This window comes from Gadus macrocephalus, chromosome 16, assembly GCF_031168955.1.
Source record: "Gadus macrocephalus chromosome 16, ASM3116895v1".
NCBI lineage: Eukaryota > Metazoa > Chordata > Actinopteri > Gadiformes > Gadidae > Gadus > Gadus macrocephalus.
The window spans coordinates 5,664,577-5,671,912 of NC_082397.1; the positions used below are offsets into that span (position 1 = coordinate 5,664,577).

General features: G+C 43.0%; 1 protein-coding gene and 1 long non-coding RNA gene across 5 annotated transcripts in view; one reads left to right on the forward strand and one right to left on the reverse strand.

The window, feature by feature from the left end:
• Positions 1-6,646, reverse strand: part of bcl9l (bcl9 like) — a 31,286-nt gene extending 24,640 nt beyond the window's left edge. For 2 of the 4 annotated variants that reach the window (XM_060075434.1, XM_060075435.1), the window contains exon 1: positions 6,209-6,646. The gene's annotated coding sequence lies outside the window, so the exon portion shown is untranslated. Of the gene's footprint in view, positions 1-13; positions 4,707-6,208 lie in introns of those variants that run through there. The other 2 variants (XM_060075439.1, XM_060075437.1) reach the window with 2 other exon arrangements.
• On the forward strand, positions 5,213-6,745 carry LOC132474642 (uncharacterized). Its single transcript, XR_009529694.1, has 2 exons — positions 5,213-5,562; positions 6,191-6,745. It is a non-coding gene; the product is annotated as an uncharacterized LOC132474642 (long non-coding RNA).
• Positions 6,746-7,336: the final 591 nt, after the last annotated feature.

Genomic DNA, 7,336 nt, shown 5'->3' on the forward strand with positions numbered 1-7,336 from the left:
ACTACATGCTCACATTGTTCAGCATTAGACGAGTTCTCAGCAGGGGGCTGCCCTCCTAGTTTTGGTTCCTTGAAGAAAAGACGCGCCCCATCAGTGATGTGTTTTTCCAGAGGTGATTTGCATAACTTCAGCCTTTCCTGGGTGCTCCGTGCCAGCAGCTCCTGTGCTGAACGACTACAAGCCGAGGTTAAATTGCTGTGCATTGTGGGACAGCCCACAGGTGACAGCCAAGGAATCACCTCATTGGAGGGGCGGGGGGGCATGAGGCGGGGAGGGGGGGCAGGTTGCTGCGGCAACAAAACATGCCATGGAGCTAGGTAAATATAGGCTTGGCAATGCTGTGTATACCGAGAGAAGCTGGAATAGTAGAATAATGCAGACGCTAAAGCAATATTTACACATTTCCTGTCTCTCAACGTTATGTCCAATTCACGAACCCATCCTTCAAAAGCTTTCAATAAAGATCTTGCTTTAGTCTACACAGATAAACGACATGGCCCCATGAACGTGCGGCAAACACGCAAAGGTAATATGATGATGAACTAGTCCTAAGCTATCTTGTGAAACCGTTAATAAGCCAAACCGTTAATAAGCCAAACTGGTAAATTGCAACAAGTGGTCTGCTCAACAAACTAGAGAGAACTCTGGGATAATCCATTGTGGTTGAACTGGTACGGCCCTTATTTGTTAACAAACCTAGTTCATCTGGTAACACCCAAAACTGGTAACAAGATCTCAATTTAAACTGGTGAGAACTGAAGAGACAGCATAATGTGAACATTTGGTACGAAGTATAACAATGGGTTAGGCCTAGTCTTTTACTATGTACGCCATACAATATTTCATGCCCTCTTTGCAATAACTCATCATTCGACGAGAATGTTGGAGAGAAAACTCATATAGTGTGTGTGTACGTGTGCGATCAAAGTAGGCGGGTTGAGGCAATATCCACCAATCAGAGTGGGCTCGCGGGAGAAATGAAGGGCGTGTGGCCTACGTTTCATGGTCGCATCAGTAACTGGGCCCACCGCGGACCGGGAGGAAGCACTAGGCTCATTCCGTACAGCGGGTCAAAGGTCGAGGGTCGTATCCTTTCCGACACATTCTGGGAAGTGCGCCAACTGGAGCAATGCGAAAAAGACCGAGCTGCAGACAGAAGGGAGGCCGTACGACACAGAGCTGGAAGAAATACAAAAAACCTATGTAGGCGGGAGGGACAGAGGGCATTCTGTTTAACGCTCAGCGCTCACACACCCCTGACTGGCAGCGAGAGAAGCGACTGCCTGTACTCTCTAGCACACACTTGTGTTTAGCAAACACCAGCCTGGACGGCGCGTTAAATAACCAAACAACACTAAAAAGGAGCCGAGTCAAACTTCCACCAGATAATATAGGTCTGTCCGTACATACGTACGTACATACACACACACACACACACACACACACAGCCAGGCTCAGTGCCACACAAAATGGAAAGTATCAGGTCTGCTTATGTGTGGCCGTTGGATGAATGTTGTTTCCAAGGTTGTGACAGTTGACGGAATGTGTTTATGGCGGGAAAATGTTGTTTAACCGGTTTCTGTTGGTGGAGAAAGAAAAAGTCTTAAGGATTGTGATGAATTGCATATCGTTTATGGGAATGACAGCTTACAGCCTGGGGTAGACAAAATAACTTGTCGCATTAATGAGCAAAGTTTCCCATGTCAGTCAATGTTGAAGTAGTCTCACAAATCGGACGTTAGATTAACATCTGAAGTCTGATGGTAGACAAGCTCAAAACCTTTTTCACCTCAAATTTATTTTGACCAATCATGTCGCTGGGGGCAGGGATCTACAGTCGCGACAACGAATGGGCCTCGCTGCTGAAACCAGGCTGACTGGAAGGTGCCACAACGTGCGTAATATGGCTGACCATTAATCTCGGCTTCAGAAGAGGACTGATAACTAGTGTAACTAACGCAGGCAAACTCTGCAAGCCCTCGTAAACTACACTTTACCCGTAGCAGATGGGAAGACGAGGCAAATCATCCAAGCCGGTCACCAACGTTCTTAGGCAAAGTGTCTTGAACCGTTTTAAATCACACCTATGTATTGGACTCTGGCCCCTGAAGAAATATATTTATTCAAATTAGACAACCAATCTTGCACTAGTGAATGAGCTCATCTTGGGAAGAATATTTCCGTAACAAAATAGGAAACCATGAATATGGATCAGAGATGAATGTTAAGTAATACAGCTTAACAAAAAAAGTAAAAGAAAAAAAAAAAAAGAACATAGGAGGTCAAATGCATGGATAAACCAACTGTAACTAAATCAACACATATTGTGGGAAATATAAAAGTTTGGCCTTAAAATGAGCATAAATGCCAACATAATGGCGCCCCACATACACCAATACTTCCATTATGACGACTGCAGTTCATATGGGAAAGGTGTATGGATCTGTATGTGAATGGTACGTTACAGTAAGAGTTGCCCTTTCTAGGCGCATTTGGGAGGCAATACCGGAGCAGAGGGACTGATAGCTCCTGCACACTTGACCACTTGAAAAGTCATGGCCGACTTCGGCAGTAAACAAGACTGGTCTTGACAATCAGTCTTGACTGGCTGTCAGGTCGTTGGTTCACACCAGGCGATTGGCAACATGCAGGGGTACACACGTTAAGACTCTACTGCCTGATTATCTGCAGCGCCTTTGAAAAATTCAAAGGCCAATTCTCGCGGGAACACGTCCGCTCGCGTAGATGGGAGTGAGGAGCATAAGGTATTTTGGTATGATGGCATTTAGGATGGACTTATCCACACCTCTACTGAAACGGTGGTTTCAAGCACTGCTTTAAGCCTTCAGTTTTGCAGGTTAGATAAAAGCATTTGATGCTTTGGTAAATAGTTAAGCAGGTTAGGTCACTTCGATTACAAGGGGGAAAACAATGGGTTTATGTCTACATTTGATTCAGATATTGGAGTCATCCGCAGCAAGGAACAAGCAGTTTGTCTCTTGCAATTTGATGTTGCCAGGGTAATTTCTGATTTTAACCTTAGTACTCCCCACATTATCACTGCTAAATAGCTTTTCTGCTAAAAACCCAACCCAAATCTGCATAACTGAATCAGAGTTGATTGGGGAAAAAAGATGCAACACTTCAGGTTATGTTAATTTATCTATTGTGGTTGTGCTCATCTCTGGTGAGCCAGTTCTGCGACATCCTGTCAAAGTTCAGGCAGAACTTTAGAACCCAATCCTTGCCCCAAAGCAAATCATGCAAATTATGATGCAAAAGATATTGTCCGAAATAGTAATAGTGGCTAGAAGAATATACACATCAATGTGTCTCAATAATCTGACTGAGATCAGAATACTTCTTTATCTATGGAGTCCAATGGAATTCATAGTTCTGAGAAGAATAATACATTTTCATGTAAAACAGGGTTTTTGGGTTGGGACTGAATTAACGATTGGTGTGTATTTATCGTTCAGGATTTGATAATTGATAGGTGTAGTACCGAGAGGATATCCCACCACCGCTGTTGAATCTCATTCGGAATTTATATTTTGTTTGGTTTACAAAGAAACCACCTCACAAATTTTTATTTTGTGAGGTAATTTCCATTTCCCCTCCCTGTGACATCTTTAAAAACTTCTCATTCCCGGGAGAACACGGCAGAGGCCAAGAGCGCGAGGCCGACAGTTCAAGAGGAACTACTGTTCTCGCTGGGAGTTTGTGGCAACACACTGAACGGTCTCATCCAGCCTGACGGTGGAAAAGATCTCAATATCACATTATTCTTTCATAGCTCGCCTTCGCGGAGCTCCCTGTAACTCACCCCTCTGCTCTCAGATCACCTGGCCAGATAAGACACATATTTGCCGAGCTGTTCACCACCTTGGGGCTCTGCTTGCATCGGAGTCGACCGCCATATGTCACAACTCATTCAGAGACTTTCAGGTAAAGACACTGCTTATAATTCTCATTCAAATTCATAAAAATAAAAATCTCAATGTTTTCATGGGCTTCTCCTAGCAGTGTCAGTGTGCTAGCTGAGGGAATAAAATGGCTGAATGCAGTTTCCTTTAGCGGTTACTCTGGTTTTTCTAATCGTCTGTGTCAAAGGTGCGGTGAGTGACACGGTCTCGCATCAAACAGCACTAGTTGGTAGTACCAGAGATCCTACCAGGCAGATGGAAAAGAAGACGACCTTGCATTGGTGTTGCTAAATTAGTCATGGCTGAGCAAACCACTCCATTGACATTTACTGACCACTGACGTCACCAACACCACCTGAACTTCAAAACACTTAGCTATTATGCCACCCACATTACTTAAAATACCATCTAATGTGAGAAGAACACATATTTGAACATGGGTCATGTAACCCTCAAGACATATACAAATGCGGTTTGGCCAGATAAAGCCAAAGGAACAATTTTAACAAATAGAAAATGTAATTATTCATACAAATATTTATAATGCCAATTGCAATTGCCAACGGTTTCCACCTGAAGAGCAGCTGATTTATATTGTGCACTATTAAGGCAGCAATATTAAGGATTAGTTTAATACCAAATTATTTCATGTTTAGACTTTAGTTTTTTTATCTTATGGTCATTATTTTGACGCTTCACTGTACGTTCCAATATTCAAATCTATTCTCAAAATCAAATGCAGGCTGTAGCCTTGGCTTGTTTAGAAATTAGGGAAATAACTGTCGGTTTAATGACTCAACTCCAATTTCCTTGGTACACCTCCATTTTTTCCAGTTCATTCAATGAGCACACTTACCATCAACCACAATTTATTAAAATTGATATTTGAGCATTCTACTTATTCCCACCGCATTCCCAAATTAATAGGTTGCAAGTCTAACAAAATATTTCCCAATATTAAACCTAAAAGGTCTACATGTAAGCTGATTTGAGTCTGTAGCCCTCAAAGAAAATTTGGATCAAGTTGCAAACTCTGTTAGCCGCTATATATAGCTGACTGGGATGGATCTCACACACACACACACACACACACACACACACACACACACACACACACACACACACACACACACACACACACACACACACACACACACACACACACACACACACACACACACACACACACGATTGATTGACAGAGGTTGTATTGAGACTACCCATCAACAAATTGAAGCAAAGCCTATGCCATCTCATATTCAACAGGCACACAGCAGCGTGTGTGTATTTCAGTTGTACATGCAGTAAAAAAAAAAAAAAAGTATTGATATGTTAAAGAATGAAACAAGCAGTGTTCAAACGTGACGAAACCTGAAGTGGACGTACAGCCTTCGTGGAGCAACCTCCAGTCCACTCCATCACAACCATGAAGTCCATGACAAGAGAATGTACATCTATTTTATATTCTCTTCCTTTTTGTTAGGCATGTGGTTAGCAAATGCACTCTAGCCTCCCAATAGCTACTGGGACTATTAATAATGTATAACATAGTATTGCTGGAAGGAGCACAGGTGAAAGAGAAAAGAGAGAGACAGAGAGGGAAGACAAGCGCAGTCGCGTAAATCATAATTCACAGGTAATAACAACAGTTGCATGTCATGTCATGTCATGCGGCGGTAAGTGCATGGTCGTTGAATCCCTGTGGCTGAGTTGCTAGACTACGTATACGGTAGGAGTGACAGCTCTGGTCATGTATAGCCTGTCACTGGGTCTCAGTTAGCCGTTTAGCTGCAAGCGTTCACATTATCACTCACATTAGCTCGCCGCCTAGCTAGTAGTAGTAACGTTAGTTGTTGTTGACACATGTGGAAGGGAAATGTGGCATAAAGCACAAACAAAACCAGTGCAATGACGATGACGATGGACATTAAGTGTATGCGTGTTGAGGGGGTAATGAGAAGTCACATGCCCCCCACCCCCATGATGTGATGTGATGTGATGTGTCACCCCCCCCCCTCCCCTCCACCAGTAATCATTAAGTGAAGACTGGAGCTAGCGGCTAACGTAGCATGCTAAGCGCTAGGTACACTGACGTCGCCGTCAACCGACGCTAGCTAACGGGGCTTTAAACTTTGTTTAACGGAGACTTTTGGGAACAGAAAGTTAACATGTACACCGTTTCACGAAAAAAGCGATCAAATGAAACAAGAGAAGCCACAGCATTATGCTAACAGTAGTTCTTTTTTTTTTTTTTTTTTTTTTAGAAATGATGGCTACTCAACCCGCTGTTACGCCGCCGCTGTCTTGAGACGAGAGAGGCCGATGTCAGAGACTGACGGCCGGCCGACATTCCCCGAAGTGTCCGCCGCTACCACTCTCTCATTCCGCCCGTAGTATACTACTGCGCAAGATGGTCCCAGTGATAGTCGACGAGGAGTCCAATGGTTAAATGGCTAGTGTTTAAGAAAAAAACCTTTCTTTCTCCTTTTAGGTTGAAGTTTCGATTTTTGACGGAGGACGCGTCACCTTGCAGCGGTTCATGACTCCCCACTCTTTCTTGGAGATATAAAAGAGGGCAGGACGATGCGTTTCACCGGGAGTCCATTGAATATCACTAACACACACAGACACGGACAATAATTGGCGTGGCCCCACAGGCACTCTCCTATGTCACTGTAATGGTTATCACACGCCAGACTTGGTCATCGACAGAAAGAGGCATTACACCACATTCTACAACTATAGAACAATAACATAAATATATATGTATCACATGTAAAAATGAAATAATAAAATAATGAACACACATGTGTTGTCAATCTCTAGGTTCTGTCTTTTATTATATGACAAAAAACTGGAAAATACAGTAAAACCCATATTATTACTCTGAATAGAAATCTGTCGTTTAGGGAATTCAAATAAACGGATTAATTAACTAATCAGTCGATGAAAGCGTTGTCTCCTTAAGACTACCCTGTTGTGCACATTCAACTGCAGCAGCACGCCGACATTTCCACATCACAATTCAGTTAGTCTGTGGACAAGGACATACTGAGTGGGAGGGTTTGCCGTGTAATTAAGTGGCTGCATGATAAAGTTTATATTCCGTTGTTTCTTGTTGCAAAGCCAACGTGGCTCTGATTTCTCGCGAGAGGACTCCCTCTGGTGGAAGAAATTCCCTCACGTGAACTGTCCAAAATGACTGAATGATGATTAGTGTTCACTTTTTGGTATTTCATTTGCCTTGATTTGAAATGTTGCCATTGATACGAGAATAGTGCGTTGTGAGTGACGAATGCCTTTGTAATGTAATCAAAACAGATTTGTAAATCTGGAGATGATTTTCTGAACAAATTGTAGGGCGATCGTCTCACACAGACAGAAACACACATACGCACATGCAACAGCAG